The sequence below is a fragment of the Peromyscus eremicus genome, chromosome 15 (assembly GCF_949786415.1).
Source record: "Peromyscus eremicus chromosome 15, PerEre_H2_v1, whole genome shotgun sequence".
Lineage (NCBI taxonomy): Eukaryota > Metazoa > Chordata > Mammalia > Rodentia > Cricetidae > Peromyscus > Peromyscus eremicus.
This window is the reverse complement of record NC_081431.1, coordinates 74,633,437-74,652,918: the sequence shown is the minus strand read 5'-3', so window position 1 is coordinate 74,652,918 and position 19,482 is coordinate 74,633,437. Positions and strand designations below refer to the sequence as shown.

Here is a 19,482-nt window from a genome sequence, read left to right as displayed (position 1 = left end):
TATGTAAGGCTGTGCTGAGACCCATACCTCAGAGCCTGTTCTATGCCGACTGTTTCTCCTCAAGTAGCTTTATTGTTTCTAATAATCTTGCATGTTTGTAAGTTGTATCTCTCAATTGCACTGTAACCTTGGTCTGAACATATAATGTATGCACTGTGCATAGTGCATCCATCACTCCACACACCACAAAACAATGTTACCTGGAACGCCTTAGCTTTGATTTATAGTACTTAATGTTGCAAATGGCAGCATTTCAATGTATACACACAGATTTCTGCTTCCTTAGACAATTATCAATATTTCTCTAGCAACATCTACATGTCAGATCAGTATATCTTTGGATTGCATTCATGTTAAAATGTTAGATTAAAAAGTGGTGTTGGGGCCAATTGCTTCACTGTCATGTGGGGTTAGTCAGATTTTTATGCATGGTCACTCAGCAAAGATGCCTGAGGAAACTCAAAACCAAGACCAACCAATGGAGGAGGAAGAGTTTGAGACTTTTGTCTTACAGACAGAAATTACCCAGTTAATGTCCTTGATCATAAATACTTTCTATTAGAATAAAGAGGTCTTTCTGAGGGAGCCCATTTAAGATTTATCATATTCTCTGAACAAAAAGCAGATACAAGGGTTTCACAGATCCTGCACACAGTCTCATTCCCATCAAACAAGATCAAACCCTTACTGTTATAGATACTAGAATTGAAATGATCAAGGTTGACTTGATCATTTGTTTCCAAGTCTGGCACCAAAACCTTCATGGAGGCTTTTCAGACTGGTGCAGATATCTCTATCATTGGCAAGTTTGGTGTTGGTTTTTACTCTGCAAATTTGATTGCTGAGAAAGTTACTGTGATCACCAAGTATAATTATGATGAGCAGTGTGCCTGGGAATCCACTGCAGAGGAATCATTCACAGTGAAGATTGACATGACATGGGGGAACCAATGGGTCTTGGAAATAAGGTTATATTACATCTGAAAGAAAATCCAGTATTTGTGGGAAAAGTGAGTCTTGGAGATTGCAAAGAAACATTCTAACATTATTGGCTATCCTATTACTCTCTCATGGAGAAAGAATGTGATAAGGAGGTCAGTGATGATGATGCTGAAGAAAAAGAAGAGATGAAGAGGAAGAGAATGAAAAAAAATAAATGGATTCTGATTACAAGCCTGAAATAGATGTTGGTCCTAATGACAAAAAAGAAAAGAAGGATAGCAACAAGAAGGAGGAGGAGGAGAAAGAAGAGAAGAAGAAGAAGAAGAAGAAGAAGAAGAAGAAGGAGGAGGAGGAGGAGGAGGAGGAGGAGGAGGAGAAGAAGGAGAAGGAGAAGGAGAAGGAGAAGGAGAAAAAGAAATTTGATCAAGAAGAACTCAATAAAACAAACTCTATTTGGACCAGAAAACCAGTTCTACAAGCACTTAACCAGCATAAGATTGAGAAGAACATTTGGCAGGAAAGTATTTTTGTTATTTTTGAAGGATAATTGGAATTCCAGAGTCATATTCTTGTCCCAAGACATGCTTCTTCTCATCTGTTTAAAAGAGAAAGAAAAAAAACATCAACTTGTATGTTCTTTCATAATAGATAACTGTGGGGAGTTAATCCCTGATTTTCTGAATTTCTTTTCTTTATTAAAAAAAAAAACACTTTTTTTCCTTATGTTACACAATAACCTCAGTTTCCCCTCCCTCTTCTCATCTACCCTTCTCCCCTTCCACTCCTCCTCCATCTCCATTTAGAAAGGGGCAGGCCACACATTGGCTTGATCAAATCATGGCACATCAAATTGAGGCAGGACTGAACTCTTCCCCTTGTGTCAAGGCTCTGCAACATAATCCAGTACGGGTAACAAGTTCCCAAAAGCCATAGCGGAGTGGGTGATTCTAAGGATATCTCTTTAAATATTTCCTAGCAAAAGTTGCAGCAAAGCAAAGCAAAATTTTGAAAGTTATCAGAAATAATTTGGTTAAGAAATGCTTATAACTATTTACTGAACTGGCAAAAAATAGAAAGAACTACAAAAGAGTTTTGTGAGCATTTCTTAAAAAACATAAACCTTGGAAGTAACTCTCAAAATCAGAAGAAACTTTCAGTGCTGCTGCAATACTTCACATCTACTTGTGGGAATGAGACTGTTTTTCACAAGGACTAACATGGTGATTTTTTTTTTTTTTTTTGGTTTTTCGAGACAGGGTTTCTCTGTGTAGCTTTGCGCCTTTCCTGGGACTCACTTGGTAGCCCAGGCTGGCCTCGAACTCACAGAGATCCGCCTGGCTCTGCCTCCCGAGTGCCGATATTTTATTTGTGCTAAAATGTGATTTTATTTGTATGTTAATAAAGTTGCCTGGGGATCAGAGCTAAGAGCAAGCTATCAGAGCTAAGAGCAAGCCATTAAGCAGAAGTATGGCAGTGGTAGCACATGCCCTTAATCCAATCACAGGGCAGACAGAGTTTGTGTGTTCAAGGACACAGCCAGAATGGGTACACATGCCTTTAATATCAGTGCCAACCTGTATAGACAGGCAATGACGAAGAAGTCATGTGGTTGGTTTTAGAACCAATGAGAAAGCAGAACAGAAAGTCAATAAAAATATAGACACACAGGAAGTAGGTCTCTTTCTCAGGGGAAGGATGACAGCAACAGTGAGGGGTAAGAAGGTGGTCTTAGCTCTTGGTTGCTGCTCAATCTCTGGGCTCTTAACTCTGCATTTGGCTCTGTGTTTCTCATTTAATAAGACCATTTAGAATTACATCTGCAGACTAATGCACCAGAATGAAGAAAAACCAGAAGCATGTCTCTTTTATCATAGATGAAACCAGGGATTAACTCACTAACACAATCTTTTTGCAACATCTCGAAGAAGGAATGGCTTAGAAGTAATCTATATGAATGCTCCCATTGATGAGTATTGTGTGCAACAGCTGAAGGAATTTGAGGCCAAAACTTTGGTGTCAGTTACCAAAGAATGACTGAAAATTCCAGATGAAGAGGAGAAAAAGAAGCAGGAAAAGAAAAAAGACACAATTTGAAAACTTCTGAGAAATTATGAAAGATTATATTGGAGGAAAAGGTGGATAACAGGTTTGTGTCAAACCAATCTGTGACATCTTCATGCTGTATTGCCACAAGCACATAGGGGTGGACAGCAAACATTAAGAGAACCATGAAAGCTCAAGCTCTCAGAGACAACTCAACAGTGGATTACATGGAAGCCAAGAAGCACCTGAAGATAAACTATAATCTCTCTGTTACCGAAACCTTAAGGTAAAAGGCAGAGGCTGAAAAGACTGATAAGTCAGGAAAGGATGGTCATCTTGCTCTCTGAAACTGCACTCCTGTCTTCTGGAGTCAGTTTCGAAGATCCCCAGGCACATGCTAACAGGATCTATAGGATGATCAAGCTTGGTCAAGGTCTTGATAAGGATGATTCTACTGTGGATCATACTAGTGCTTCTGTAACTGAAGAAATGAAGCCCCTGGAAGAAGATGATGGCATATCATGGAGGAAATAGACTAAACTTCCCCAGAAGAATCACATATACAATGCTTACCTTCATTCATTCTAATAATATATTTTCCAAGATTTTTATTTGTTTTGCTAACATTTAAAATATCTGTGTGGCATGGATACTAAAGGGAAGATATAATTCCTTTCTACTTCTGGTACTGTGAAACTCTTGGTTTGATTCAACAGGCTAACAAAATGTTTCTTGTAAGACATAATGTATCATATTGTTAACTTTGTGCTCTGAAGTGTTTAGCTGTGGAACTGGATTCCTTAGTAGACAAAGTCATTTGTCATTGAAGTGTTCTTTGACATATCATTTAAAAAAAGATGGCTTAAGTTTCATCTTAAATTTTTATCCCATATGGTTCATTCTACATGTATGAGTGTTAGAAGTAAGAACACAAGCTGAAACAACTTGTCAGGGGAATTCCCCATATGGCTTTTTTCCCCAAAGTACTGACAAGAAAGCCCTTAACTTCCCTAGGACCTATAACTCAGCAGGATTATGAAAGAAAATACAGTGCCTAATCACATTCTGCTTTAAAAGGTAAATACAGATGAGATAAAAAGAAAAAAATGCTGTTGGAGTTACTGAGTTGAATTTTCATTTTAAAAAATTAAATGAATTTTGCCTTAGAATTAGAACAGAATTTCTAACAAGTTCTGAAATGGGCCAAAACATATTTTTACAATACTGAGGATTATAAAATCAAAACATCAGTCAACTATGAACTATTTTTAAGATGCTGTATACACTATATTATCAAAAATGCTGATAAGATTTAGTTATTTATGCAAAGTAAATAAGTATAACTTTCTCATTCACATGAAAATCTGCTTTTGCCTTGAATACGTGGTGAAATTACATTTATTCCAAAATAAATTAATTTTTTGCAAATAAGTATTTTGACAAGTAAATTAATTTATTGTCAATAAAATTTAATTTGTGCATACAAATATTGGTAAACATCATTAAATACCTCTATATGCTAATTCTATAAATGTCCATAGGCAGAAAGAAGACCACAGGTAGAAAGAATTTAAGAAGGCTGACTTCATACAACTAATGCTTTTCACATTTACTTGAATTTTGGCACCAAAAAAAAAATCTACTTAGAGGATCTTTATTGAGTGCTTCATCTGAAGTGATGGCCTCTTCCTCAGGCCATTCCTGAGTGTATGATTATTATTTTAATTATATATTGGGGATTGTATTACACACCTCTGACTTTACTTGTTCATTATGATGCAAGACACTAAATTGCTAGACATAAGTCAGAACTTTGTTTTGCTCACATTCCCCATGTAAAAAGGCAAAGACTACAGTACACTTTTTTAAAGCCAGAGACATGATTACATGGCTTGTTTGCCAGCCCACCTAGATGAATTGGTAAGTTCTATACTCAGTGAGATTCTTTCTCAAAATATGAGTTGTAGAGTGATTGAGGAAGACCCAGCCTAAACCTCTCTTCTCCACACACTTCCTCATTAAACAAATGCATACACACATGCACACACACACACATGCACACACACACATGCACACAAACACACATGCACACACACACAATTGTACATGCTAAATTCTATGCATAATGTAGACTAAAATAGATGTCACTTTTTCATATATCTGTGATTTCATTACTAATGAGGGGTTTATAACTCCCTTCTCTCTACTGTGACAGAGGTAGAACATGCTATCAAATGAAACAGTGGGAGAGTTTTGGACACTAACAAAATATGTGGCTTTCATTACTCCCCACAGGAAATGTCGAAGCACATTTGGAAAATGGTTTTCCAGTCCTTCAGCAATCTGTCCCTTCTCAGTCAGCAACACAACAGAAGAGCAAAATCACCGCATTTTTTTACACTCGCCAATCGATCATAAAAGGTATGTTCCAGGCAGCATAATGGCACAAATCATTTTTTCCAAACACCAGGAAAAAAATGGTCAAGTGCAAAATTTGTGGCAATGCCACGTTTTGTTCTTTTTTTTCCTCTCACAGTGTGTCCTTTAAAGAAACAAAGAGACAGTCTATAGTAGAATTACAGCATGTAGATTAAGATTAAGCAATGTGTGACAGCCAAATTATATATATACTTTGAATGGGCCAGACAGGACTCCCAACCTCAAGTTTCTTTAATAACATCTCACATTCTCTAAACCTCAGTATTTAAAATACATTTCCTCAGAAATCTGAAATATCTCCTGCATTTAATGTTGAAAATTAAATTAAAAGACACCTCTTCTTGGGTCCTCAGCCCTGAAATAAATAAAAAAATAAAAATAAAAATAAAAGACACCTCTTCTCCTCTCTCCTTCATTCCTTACTAACTCTGCTAATCTCTTTCCTCAATAATGCACAGTTTATGTATTTACTCATCATAAATACATGGAATAAACATGATTGGTTTCGGGGTGGGAGAACTGAACATGGGAATTTCTTTTTTTTTGAGAATATAAGATTTTTTTTTAATTTAGCTGTGATATTGATTCACCTCAGACCATTTTTCTATTATTCTATTAGACTTAAACTTTTTTAATCCTTTTTTATGAATTTTTTTATTCATTTTACATACTAATCACAGATCCCACACTCCTTCCTCATCCCACCCCTCCAGGCTTCCCCCACAACTCACCCCCTATTCCCTCCTCCAACAAGGTAAGTCCTCGCATGGGAAGTCAGCAGAACCTGATACATTCAGTAGAGTCTGGTCCAAGCCCCTACCCCTGCATCAAGGCTGTGCAAGGTGTCCGACCATAGGTAGTGGGTTCCAAAAAGTCAGCTCATTCACCAGGGATGGATCCTGATACTACTGTCAGGGGGTCCCTTAAGCAGATCAAGCTACATAACTCTCTCAATTATGCAGAGGGCCTAGTCCTGTCCCATGAAGGCTCAACAGCTGTTGGTCTAAAGTCCATGAGTTAGCACTAGTTTGGTTTGGTTATTACTATAGGTTTCCCCATCATGATCTTCACACACACACACACACACACACACACACACACACACACACACACACTGCTTTCTCATAGAATCCCTCTTCCCTCTTTTTGACTGGACTCCTGGAGCTCGGTCTGGTGATTGGCTGTAGATCTCTGCAGCTGCTTCCAACAGTTACTGGATGAAGGCTCTATGATGACAGTTAAGGTACTTATCAATCTGATTACTGGAGTAGGTCAGTTCAGGCACCCTATCCACTATTGCTAGTAGTTTAAGCTGGGGTCATCCTTGTGTATTTGGGGGAGCTTCCTTAGTACCCAGTTTCTCCCTATCCCCATGATCTCTCCCTCTATCATGGTATCTCTTTCATTACACTCCCACTCTGTCCCTGTGCAAGCTCAATCATCCCATTCCCTATGTTCTCTTCCCCCATGTGCTACTCTCCATTGTCCCCAATCCCCAGGTTACTCGTGGAGAGCTCATTTATTTCCCCTTTCCAGGGCTATCCATGCTTCCCTCCTAGGGTCCTTCTTGTTAGCCAGCATCTCTGGAGCTGTGGGTTGCAGCGTGGTTGTCCTTTGCTTTATATTTAGTATCCACTTATGAGTGAGTACATACCGTGTTTGTCCTTCTGAGTCTGGGTTACCTCACTCAGGATGATATTTTCTAGTTCCATCCATTTGCCTGCAAATTTTATGATGTCATTGTTTTTTTACTTCTGAGTAGTACTCCACATTGTGTATATGTATCACATTTTCCTTATCCATTCTTCAGCTGAGGGGCATCTAGGTTGTTTCCAGGTTCTGACTATTATGAATAATGTTGCTATGTTGAGTATATGTCCTTATGGTATGATTGAGCTTTCCTTGGGTATATGCTCAAGAGTGGTATAGCTGGGTCTTGAGGAAGATTAATTCCCAATTTTCTGAGGAACTGCCATACTGATTTCCAAAGTGTCTGTACAAATTTGCACTTCTGCCAAAAGTGGAGGAGTGTTCTCTTTGCCCTAAATCCTCTCCAAAAGAAGCTGTTATCAGTGTTTTTGATTTTAGCCATTCTGACAGGTGTAAGATAGTATCTCAGAGTCGTTTTGATTTTCATTTCCCTGATGACTAAGGATGTTGAGCAATTTCTTAAATGTCCTTTGGCCATTTGAGGTTCTTCTGTTGAGAATTCTGTTTAGCTCTGTAGCCCATTTTTTAATTAAATTGTTCAGTATTTTGATATCTAGCTTTTTGAATTCTTTATATATTTTGAAAATCAGCCCTCTGTCCAATGCAAGGTTGGTGAAGAACATTTCTCATTCTGTAGGCTGTTGTTTTGTCTTATTTACTGTGTTCTTTGCCTTACAGAAGCTTCTCAGTTTCAGAAGGTCCCATTTATTAATTGTTGCTCTCAGTGTCTGTGCTACTGGTGTACATTTAGTAAGTGGTATCCAGTGTCAATGCTTTCAAGACTACTTTCTAGTTTCTCTTCTATCAGGTTCAGTGTAGCTGGATTTATGTTGAGGTCTTTGATCCACTTGCATTTGAGTTTTGTGCATGGTGACAGATATGGATCTATTTGCAATCTTCTACATGTTGACATCCATTTATGCCAGCATCATTTGTTGAAGATACTTCCTTTTTTCCATTGTACAGTTTTGGCTTCTTTGAAAAAAATCAGGTGTTCATAAGTGTATGGATTAATGTCAGGGACTTAATTTTGATTTCACTGTTCCATGTAACTGTTTTTATGCCAATACCAAGCTGTTTTTATTACCATAGCTCTATAGTAGAGCTTGAGGTCAAGAATGGTGATGCCTCGAGAGGTTGCTTTATTGTTCAGGACTGTTTTAGCTTTTCTGTTTTTTTGATGTTTTTCCTTATGAAGTTGAGTATTGTTCTTTCCATTTCTGAGAAGAATTGTGTTGGTATTTTGATGAGGATTACACTGAATCTGTAGATTGCTTTTGGTAAGATTGCCATTTTTACTATGTTAATCCTACCTATCCATTAGCATGGGAAATCTTTACATTTAATTTCTTTCTTCAGAGACTTAAAATTCTTGTCATACAGGTCTTTCACTTGCTTAGTTAAAGTTACCCAAGGTATTTTATATTATTTTTGGCTTCTGTAAAGGGTGATGTTTCTCTGATTTCTTTCTAAGCTCATTTATTATTTGTATGTAGAGAGCTACTGAGTTTTTAGACTTAATCTTGTATCCTGCTATATTACTGAAGGTGTTAATCAGTCATAGAAATTCTCTTTTAGAATTTTTGTGGTCACTTATGTATACTATCATATCTTCTGCAAATAGCAGAAGTTTAACTTCTTCCATGTATACTGACCATAGATATCTCTTTCCATAACAGCCAGTATGGAGCAGTTTGGGCTCTCTCCTTTCATATGTGTTTGCCTTGTTACAAGATAGCATCTTCCATTCTTCTATTTGCAGATTCTTGTCCATACAGCGTACTCATCTGGCTCTCCCAGTGCAGGGCATGAGATTTCTATTTTCTGGTGCCAATTAATCTACAAAAAAAATGTTTGCTTTCTCTGAAGCAACTGTGTCTATATTTTACATATCTTCATGTTACTTTCCATACCAAACAGCAATTTTACATATTTTTCTTCTTCACTAAGTGCTTTCTCATCAGTGACTATCGCAAGAAAAGTGAGCAGTAACCATGATACATCTTAAATACTATCTTGTTTTGGAGTTTTCTTTTCATCAACAACAATAATAACTTAGTCCGTTGCTTTTAAATACAGACTCACTCAAATTTTCAGGTATGAGCAAATGGAACTAGATTCTTTATAGTGATATGACAGCCTAGTTTCTTATACTGCCCTTGAACTCATCTGAAATCTCATGAGCCAGGTTTCTAATTTCTCTATTTGTCTTGGCATTTTGCTCTTCCATATTCTAACCAGAATGGCTCATTGACTTCTGCTGACAAGATTCAAGGTGTTCTCCATCACAGAACTCAAAATTCTTCCTTATTTCTCTTACAAATTACTTCAAATGTGTTAAAAGTGACATGAGCTGTTTGTCACAAAAATGCTGGTACCAATTTTCTGTTTTGGTTCTTTTTTATTGGTTTGACAAAATAACTGATGTAGAATTTTTCTTTACACTGTGTGAATATCTATCACTGTAAATAGTTTAATAAATAAATTCACAGGCCAATATCTGGACAGGTTGAGGTTAGGTGAGATTGTCAGATAAAAAGAGATGGCAAAGAAGAGGAGTTTTCAGATTTGCAAAAAAATGTAAAGAAAGCAGGAGATGAACTTGCCATACTGAGATAGAGTACTGAGACATGTGGCAGAGTGTAGATATGAAATATGGGTTAATTTAAAATACAAGAGTTAGCTAGTGACAAGCCTGAGCTATTGGCGGATCATTTATAGTAAATATTATATCTTTGCATGGTTATTTGGGAACTGGCTTGTGGAAAAGGAAAGTTGGCCTACAACCTGATAAAAATACATTAAGAAAAGAAGCATTTATATTGCCTCACAGTTTTTATATACAGTCTATCATGATAGGAAAGGAACAGCACATGTCACACTGTGGTGCAAGAAATATGAGGCAGCTGGTAACATCACATTTGGAATCATGGCAAAGAGAGGGATGGATCCTGGTGTGCAGTTTATTTTCTTACACTTAAAGTGAGAGCTTGGTTATGGAAATAGTGCATATGACATCCAGGGTGGCGTGTTCCTCTCTGATTAACTGTTTTTAGAAACATCCACACTAACAGGTGTAGCTGGAAGTTTTCTTGTGTCCTACCTGGTCCACAGACCACTTATAAAATAATCACTAAGAAGCTTATATTAATTATAATTGTTGTATGGCTATTAGCTCAGGCTTATTACTGACTAGCTCTTACACTTAAATTAACCCATAAATTTTATGTATGCTTAGCTACATGACTTGGTACCTTTTCTTAGTTCTGCATTGTCATCTTGCCTCCTTTGTGTCTGGCTGGTGACTCTTGACACACCCTTCTTCTTTCCAGACTTCTCCTTGTCTGGTTATCCCATCTATACTTCCTGCCAGTCTACTGGCCAATCAGCATTTTATTTATCAACCAAATCAATACAACACACATACACAGCATACAGAAAGACATTTCCAGCAAACAGGTGTATTCTCATGATAATTTTAATGATGTTCCTACAATAACATTAATTTCTCATTTTTTTTTAATTTATACTACACCTAAAACAATTAAAACCTTGTAGTACAAATATAAGGACTAACGCACAATATATACTTCAATTAAGAGTAAGACAATCATATAAATATAATCAAGTAATTTTCAGTAAGTTCACCAAAACAACTAGGTGACAGGGAAGAGTTTTCCATCAAATGAGTCTTTTCCTTTGTACATACAGTGTAATAAACCTAACTACAGATTCCTACTGTTTACAGAGATCAATCAAAAAGTGACAATAAGAAGAATTCTTATTCTTTTCAAGTGATACTATCAGAAAAGAAGGTAACCTATAGAGTGAGGAACCACATTTGAAAATCATGTGTCTGACAAGAAACTGGCATTTAAAATATAAAAAGAATTTTTCAGTGAAATAATAAAAGATAAATAACTCAATGTAAAATGATTTCATAAATCACCTCTGTGTCAAAGAAATAGAAATGGTAAATACATATATAAAAAGATGGGCAACATTACAGCCACTTTGAGATAGCAACCAGAGTCTGTGGATCCTTTTGTACCTGATGTGACTACAAGGTTAGATGTTAATGAAAATGTTTAAGAGGGTGTGGAAAAGTTGATAGGCCAGACTGCTAGAGGATGAGCAGTCCTGGTAATTTAGTAGAGACCTCAAAAGTCTACTTTCCAAACCAAAAAACAGGACATTATAGAAAAGTAAGTAGAAGCATTAAATAAAATATGCTAACAAAACTGAACATACTCAGGTGAAGGTATTTTCCTTGTTTTGAATCTAACTTGCCTCTGGCATCTCAAAGTTCAGGGTGCTTGGGCTAAGATGCCACCATAAATATAATCAAGTCAAATCATACTTTGGGATTCTTTTCACCAAATCAATCAGAAAGAGATGTCTGTATTTCTACAGTCATAACTCTGAGACAATCATGGCACATTACTTATGGATTTGCATGTACCCACATATGTCTTGGTTTGTACTATTGGTCACACTATTCACTATCAAACAGTAGTAAAATTGTCCAGGAAACTTTACCATTACTTGGAAATTTTGGGTCTGATTCTTCTGTTTTCTTCCTTTATGCTATTCTCTTTTCTTTTACTTTGACCCACATCTATATTTAGAAAACCTGTTTGATAGTCACCTGCATAAAATACGTTTGAGTCACTAACTCATTCATTTAGGGCCTGGAGTTTTCAGTTGCCTCTCAAACCAATGTAAGGGACCCAGCAAAGGGATAGGGAACACTCTGAAACAGTGGATTTTAACATAGGGGACAAATGATCCTAACACAGTGCTCACCTAAGACCATCCAACAACGTAGATATTTACATTATGACTCATTGCAGCACCAAAATTACAGTTATGAAGTAGAAATGAAAACAATTTTATGGTTGGGGGTCTCCATAACATGAGGAACTGTATTAAAGGGCCACAGTATTACAAAGGGTGAGAAAGACAGATATAGAGGTTCAATATATCCAGGCTCTATTACAAGGACAAAGAGCTTGTCTGCTCAATCATAATCACAGCTTTGCCCTCCTCACAGGCTGAGGCTACAGCCTTCACATAGCAGATACATTGGTGATCTCCCTACACATAGCTGATGAGCATAAGTTAAAAAAAAAGCACTCCATAAAGAACTGCTGACATGTCCCATATAAATGTGTCCTTATGCTTGATTTCCTGTAGGCATACAATGTAAAGACATCTAAATTGATAGTACAATGAATTCAGTGTTTTTAAGCTTCTTTCAAGCAGGCTTTGAAGATCTCTATTTGCTTTTCTATTTGGAGTGTGTATGTATGTTTTAAGAGTGGCTAGTGGGTAAATTAGCTCAACTTTCAGAATCTCAGTTCAATACTGGGCTAAACTGATCAGCAGCAAGGACTAGTTACAAAACCAATCAAAACAGTTATCACCACACAGCACTTCTAGCTGGGTTGTTCTCTTTGGGCCCTACAGCAAACCCTTCTAAGAATTTATCCTGGAGGCCAACTCAGGGAGAGTTGTATTTTTTGATGAAGTTAACTGTGGCCCTAAATCTTGAAAATGGATAAATTCCTTTACAGAAATATCTGCTTCCTATTTATCTCCACAGTCTGTTCTTGTACTGAGTTTACTGAGTGATTGTCAGGTCTCAGTCACTTCCCACTGACAGCATAATGCATAGACTTTCTCCAATGATAAAACAGCATCTCCAGTAAGCATTCAATCCATCCGTGTTCACTAGGTTTGCAAAACAGAAAACTCCTTTTGCTTGGCTCTTCCCTTCATTCAGACACCAATTGATTGCTTTAGAAAAGTCCTGTATCAGTTAGGCCTAAACATCTCAGAAGAAAGAAAACAAAACAAAATGCTAGCAGACTTACTGAAAAGGAAAGCTGACTTCTTAAAAGAATCTTAATCCACTTAAGAAACATAAACATGCAGTATTGATAGGGTATTCATTGCAGCAATGGATAAAGTTATTGAATGTGGTCATGGTTACAGAGAATATAATAATAGCTAACATTGATTATGCAACTACTGGGTTTAATTCTTTAGTGAAAGCTTCATTGAATATGAACCTTCAGTTTTATCACTACTATTTATCAATGTGTTTCTGTGTATGTGATTCTGACCGGGATGAATGTCTTCTACTCTGTGTGAGACCTCTATAGTTAACCAACAGCACAGTGTGAAGCTTTCATTTTTTTTCTGTCACTCTCTTGGTTACTCCCTCACCACTGAGATAACATACCTGCAAAGAAGTTAATGAAGTAAGAATGTTTACAGCTCAAGGGAGGTACAGTCCAGCTAGCCAGAAGACATAGCAGCAGGGAAAGCGTAGTGGCAGGAGCAGATGGCTGGGTCATCACACTGCATCAAAACTCAGAAAGCAAAGAGTGAAAAGGATGTGAGGTCAGGGTATAAAACTCTCAAGGACTGATCAAAGTATCTCACACCTGTATGGTTCCAAAACCTTTCCAAACAGCACCATCATCTGGGATCTGCGTATTCAAACACGTGAACTTGTGGAGACACTTCACATTCAAACTACAAATGTTTGAATCCATGGTATTCAATGCTATGATCCATACTTCATGTGATGATAAAGTTGTAGTCACTACACCAGACACTACTTAAAATAGTATCAACACATGTGGCACTGTGTTAAATTCATATACACACCTACGTAATGGCAATATCACTCAATTTTTTTTTTCCTCACATGGTGTCAACTTCATTTAAACTGTTACAATCAACCTGTGGACAATTTCAAGTACAGGAAACTATGGTTTAGAGATGTTAAGTGCTATTGTCTAAGGTCGTACAGGTAGAGAATTTCAGCCTCTTGAATTCTCTGTTGGTCAGTCTGATACAGAAGCCAAATAGATCATTTCAAGATGATTTGTTTATCTGTTTGTCTCCATAAGAGTGTGACTCTGGGCACATAAACACAGAGGAGTTCCTCTTTGTAGGTTGTTCTGCAGATTTGAAACAGAGGCTCTTGCAAAAAGCCTCATAAACTCACTCCTGACCTTTTAAGAATGAAATGAAATGGCACATAATTGAGAATCTAAGAGTGCATTTAAAAATGAAATCTCATTTATTCAAACTATGATTAAGGTTATAGATTTAATTTGAACTTTAAAGTAGTATTTTGTAAACCCTCCTTATTCAAGACAGAGGATATCCTTCTCAACTATTTTACTTATAAAAATGAAAAGCAGCCGGGCGGTGGTGGCGCACGCCTTTAATCCCAGCACTCAGGAGGGAGAGCCAGGCAGATCTCTGTGAGTTCGAGGCCAGCCTGGACTACCAAGTGAGTCCCAGGAAAGGCGCAAAGCTACACAGAGAAACCCTGTCTTGAAAAACCAAAAAAAATAAATAAATAAAAATAAAAATGAAAAGCAGAGTTCAGCAACCAAGAATAAATATTCTGAAATGGAAAACAAAGAAAACAGAATTTTTGTGAAGCATGTCAAGTAAACAGATTTAAAATATAAAAAGTAAAAAGACCACATACAATGTAGCCCTATGGTGCAGTAATTACTACCTCTGCTTTTGTTACTTATGATAGCATGTCTTGATAATTGCACTGTTGGTATTTAGTGCACTTATGCATATTTGAATAAAGAAATTCTATAGAGTATGAAAAGTATTGTTTTACTCTAAGGTTGTAAGAAAATGAATTACCACGCAGCTTTGGTCATGGGCAACATGGATATAGTCTCTCTGTAGATACAAATATACATTTATTTTATTAGGATATCTTAATTAAACAAATAATATTTTCATTATGATACTTTCATATATGTGCATAGTATAAGAGAATAGAAATACACAGTGAAACAAGGTTCATTCTTTGGTGTGTACATGTGTATTACATATATGTCTAGGATCTCTCATGCATATGTATGCAGAAGTGGTTATAGAACATCATCTCTTAATATTCTCCATCTAAGTTTTTGAGAGGGTCTCTCATGAACCTGGAGATAACTTATTGACTAGACTAGCTGCCTAGTCAGCCCCATGAGTCTCTCTGCATTATCTGCTCATCCTCCAGTGCCACCATGCTAGACTCTGTATATATGAGGGGATCCAATCTCAGGTCTTCATACATGCATGATAAACATTTTGTGATCCATGCCATCTACCTGAACATGGGTTTGTCTTTTGAAACAATAATACAAGATTGCCTACTTTTAACCAAACTAATCAAAGGAAAGAGAAAGAAGAGTAAAATAAATGAAATTAGAGTTAAGGGGGAAACTTAAGGAACACTTTGAAAACACATATGTCAATACTTTAGCAATTCTTAATACATTTCTAGACACATATAACTTATCACCAAAATTGAACAGAAGTTAATATAAACAACCTAACCAGATTTATAATGAACAGTGAGAATAAAGAAATATGAAAGAGTAATAAATAGTCTCTTAGGAAAGAAATTTTAGGGACAATTGTACTTCTGTGTACTAGTCAAGATTCTCTAGAGGAACAGGACTGATAGAGCATATGTATATATTATTATAAATAATTGCATATATACAATATTAAAATTATTTTAATAAGAGATTTATTGAATTACCTCACATGATTAGGATAGATAGTTTAACAATGTCTGTGTTCTGGAAAGGCTTGAAACCAGCTTTCCCATATAGGACTTACTGTCCAGCTCTAGGTGCTGGAAGTTTTGCCAGGGAGTTAGTTACTAGTATTGACTCTATGTTAAAGACCAAAGAAGAGGGAGTCTGATGCCAGTGGGCAGCACTGGCATCAAACATAGCCACCCCAAACAGATGGAAACCTGATTTGTTTTAATAATCTTTCTTCATTGTGGCAATTTGATCAAGTGATAGCCCAACTGTCCTTGGTCACTGTCTCATGTATTCATTCTCTATGTAAGGACCCTATAGACCCACAGGTGTTCTTAGCATTCCTAAATGTTTCTTAATTCAGTCATTTTGACAACTCAGACTGACCATAACACTGAAATGTTTTAAGGAATGTATATTTTGTTGCTTTGTAATGATTACCACTTTGAACCTTATCACCATCCACATGTCATTAGTAGTACATTTTTTTTCTCATTCAGAACCTTTAATCACATACTCATTTATTTATTTTATTAAGATTTTTTTTTTCTTGAAAGGTCTCTAGCATCTTCATGATGCTATTCTTAAGGTCACTTTCTTCTGCTCCTTCTACCTTTGTGATGTTCAGGTCTTGCTGTTGGAGGAGGGCTAGGTTCTGGTGATGCTGTATTGCTCTTTATGTTATTGTATGTACTTCTGCCTTGATGTTTGCCCATCTCCTCCTCTAATGGTATAAGAGGTGTCTGTATCGGAGCAGTTGCTGTTGGTCCACTCTGTGCTTGTTGTGTCTGTCTCTCAGGGAGCCCATCTGGGTCCTATCTTAGCTCTTGGTCTAATTGGAGCAGGCAGATTCTGTGTCTCAGAGAGCTTCTCTTGGGTCAACCCAAGCTAGTTGATTCTGTGACTCACTGATCCACTCTTGGTCTTATCTTATCAGGGCTCTTGGTCCAGTCAGAGCTGACATATTCTGTGTTTCAGGAAGCCTCTCTTGGTCCAATGAGAGGTGGCAGATTCTACTTCTCAGAAAGCCATTCTTGGTCTAGTGATGGCTGGCAGATTCCCTGTCTCCTGAGATTACTCTTGGTCCAGTGACAGCTCTTTGTCCAATGAGTTTGAAAATGTTGCTGGGTATATTAGACTGGCATCTGTGGTCTCTTAATGTCTGCATTACATCTGTCTAGGACCTTCTGGCTTCCAGAGTCTCTATTGAGAAATCCAGTGTTATTCTGATGGACCTGCCTTTATAAGGCACTTGGCCTTTTTCCTTTGCTGCTCTTAATTTTCTTTCTTTATTCTGTATGTTCAGTGATTTAACTTAATTACGTGCTGAAGGGACCTTTTGGGGGGGTCTAATCTATTTGGTGTTCTATAAGCTTCTTGTATCTTCATATGTATTTCCTTTTTTATGTTTAGAAAGTTTTCTTCCATAATTTTGTTGAGTATATTTTCTGTGCCTTTGAGTTGTTATACTTCTCCTTCTTCTATCCCTATTATTGTTAGGTTTGGTCTTTCCATGGTGTCCCAGATTTTCTGGAAATTTTGTGTTATGACTTTTTGGGCTTTAGTGTTTTCTTCGACTAAGGAATTTATTTCCTCTATCGCATCCTATATGCCAGGGATTCTCTCTTCCATCTCTTGCATTCTGTTGATTATGCTTGCATCTGTAGTTCCTGTTCATTTACTCAGATTTTCTATTTCCAACATTCCCTTGGTTTGTGTCTTCTTCATTGTTTCTACTTCAATTTTCAGGCCTTGAACTGTTTCCTTCACGTGTTTAATTGATTTTTCTTGATTTTCTTGGCTTTCTTTAAGGGATTTATTGATTTCTTCCAATTTTTTGTTTGTCTTTTTCTCAATTTCTTTATTGATTTATTCCAAATTTTTGTTTATCTTTTCCTCAATTTTTTAAGGGAGTTTTTCATTTCCTCTTTAAAGGACTTTATCATCTTCCTAAAAGTACTTTTCAGGTCACTTTCTTCTGCTTCTATGTTGTGATGTTCTCTTGGGAGAAGAGTCACTCTCTTGGGGAACTCTTATATACAGATTCTCAATAAATTTTTCCTAGTCTTACATATTTATCCAGTACAAGAACTTACCTAAAGACAGATTTTCCTATAAAAGGTGACTACTGAGATATCCCTCTGTAGGAGTGCTTATTTTCTATTCCTTAGTAAACAAAATGATAGGTTTCTATGACTGTTTCTTTTCATTTTCTAAAAAATATTTGTAGTGCTAATGAGACAACTCAGTGAACACAGGATGCCTGGGCCCACATGGTAGAAGGAGAGAATCAACTTCATGCAGTTGTCCTTTGATTTCTTCATCATACATATGTGCAATGTGCACACACATAGACAACATAAACATAATAATAATCATAACAATAATACATGCTTCTGGATTAATAAGTCATCCTCTAACCACACATTTATTGTAGCATGCTCCCCACAGAAAACTAAAATAACTTAAATTTTGAATAATGATTTAATTTCTAGATTTTTATTGACTTTTCTATTACAATTATCTTTTCAGTACAAGTTTTCCATGCATCAGTTAGAAAAAAATACTCCAATTTACTTGGGAGATCATAATGTTTACTCTCTGCCTCTTGTTACAGCTTCAAAAAGAATAAAAAACCCTGTATAACATGACAATAATACAAAATTATTAATGCTCTGGAAGTCTGTAGAAAACAAAGAAATCACTATTAAATTCAATATGATTCCTCCATAATTCAAGCTTTGAATTTGGTAATAAAGAGAAAATTTGAATCATGAAGTACTGAAATTATCAAGTGAGTTAAGAAATGAGGTATACAGCAATTGAGAAAATTGTATTAGTGTCATGTATTTAGTGAGGTCATGCTCTCTGTGCATGTTTAACAGTGCTCTGATTATGTCACCTAATTCTATCAATTTGTGAATGATTTGTTATTTTACTACAAGAACGTAATTCTGTACAACATACAATAGAATAGAAAATGTGTCTTATTTCCAAGGGAAGAAAATTAATGAATTCAATCTGAGAAACTCAATAAAATATCTGTGTTGTTTGGATTCCTACAGTGTGAGGCTACAGAGCACAGCTGACCTTTGGAAGATCAGATCACCCAAAGCAGCAAGATAAAGTGCACAAGTAATTTTCACACAACCCTGGACTCTACTAGTCCATAAAGATTATTGTAGAGCTACAGTATAGGCTCCACTATCCTTAAGAGTTATGAAGACTATCTAGATATGCTTATGCACATATGTGTGTGATGTGTTACTATAAGAACTCTGCCAGCAAAACAAAAAAAAAGTTAATGTACATTTCTTCTATGAAAGCATTACTGAAGGCCAGGTATGGTGGCACAGAGACTTCATCCTGATATTCATGAGTCAGAGGCAGGTGGATCTTTGTGAGTTTGAGGCCAGGTGGTCTACACAATTCACTCTAGGACACTCAAGGGTACATAGTGAGAAAATGCCTCAAAATAAAGAAACAAATAAATAATCAAATAAAAAGAAAGATATAAAGAAAAAACATTATTTTTGTTATGATCAAATGATCAAAAACCTCCGTTATCAATGAATAAATAAATCACCAGATCTCATTACCAAAACAAAATGACAGCAGGAGAAAAAGGCAGCTTAGATATGGCAAAATGGCTCAGCAGATAATAAACACATTTAAATGCTGTAGATTGTTCATTTATACCAAAGAACTATAGTGAAGAGAGATACAGTGAGGTCAGCCTGGGAAGATGTGAGTGTGA

General features: G+C 36.5%; 1 pseudogene; it reads left to right on the top strand.

Moving 5' to 3' along the window:
- The first annotated feature begins 445 nt into the window (after nucleotides 1–445).
- On the top strand, nucleotides 446–3,519 carry LOC131924969 (heat shock protein HSP 90-alpha-like; annotated as a pseudogene).
- The last annotated feature ends 15,963 nt before the right edge of the window (nucleotides 3,520–19,482 follow it).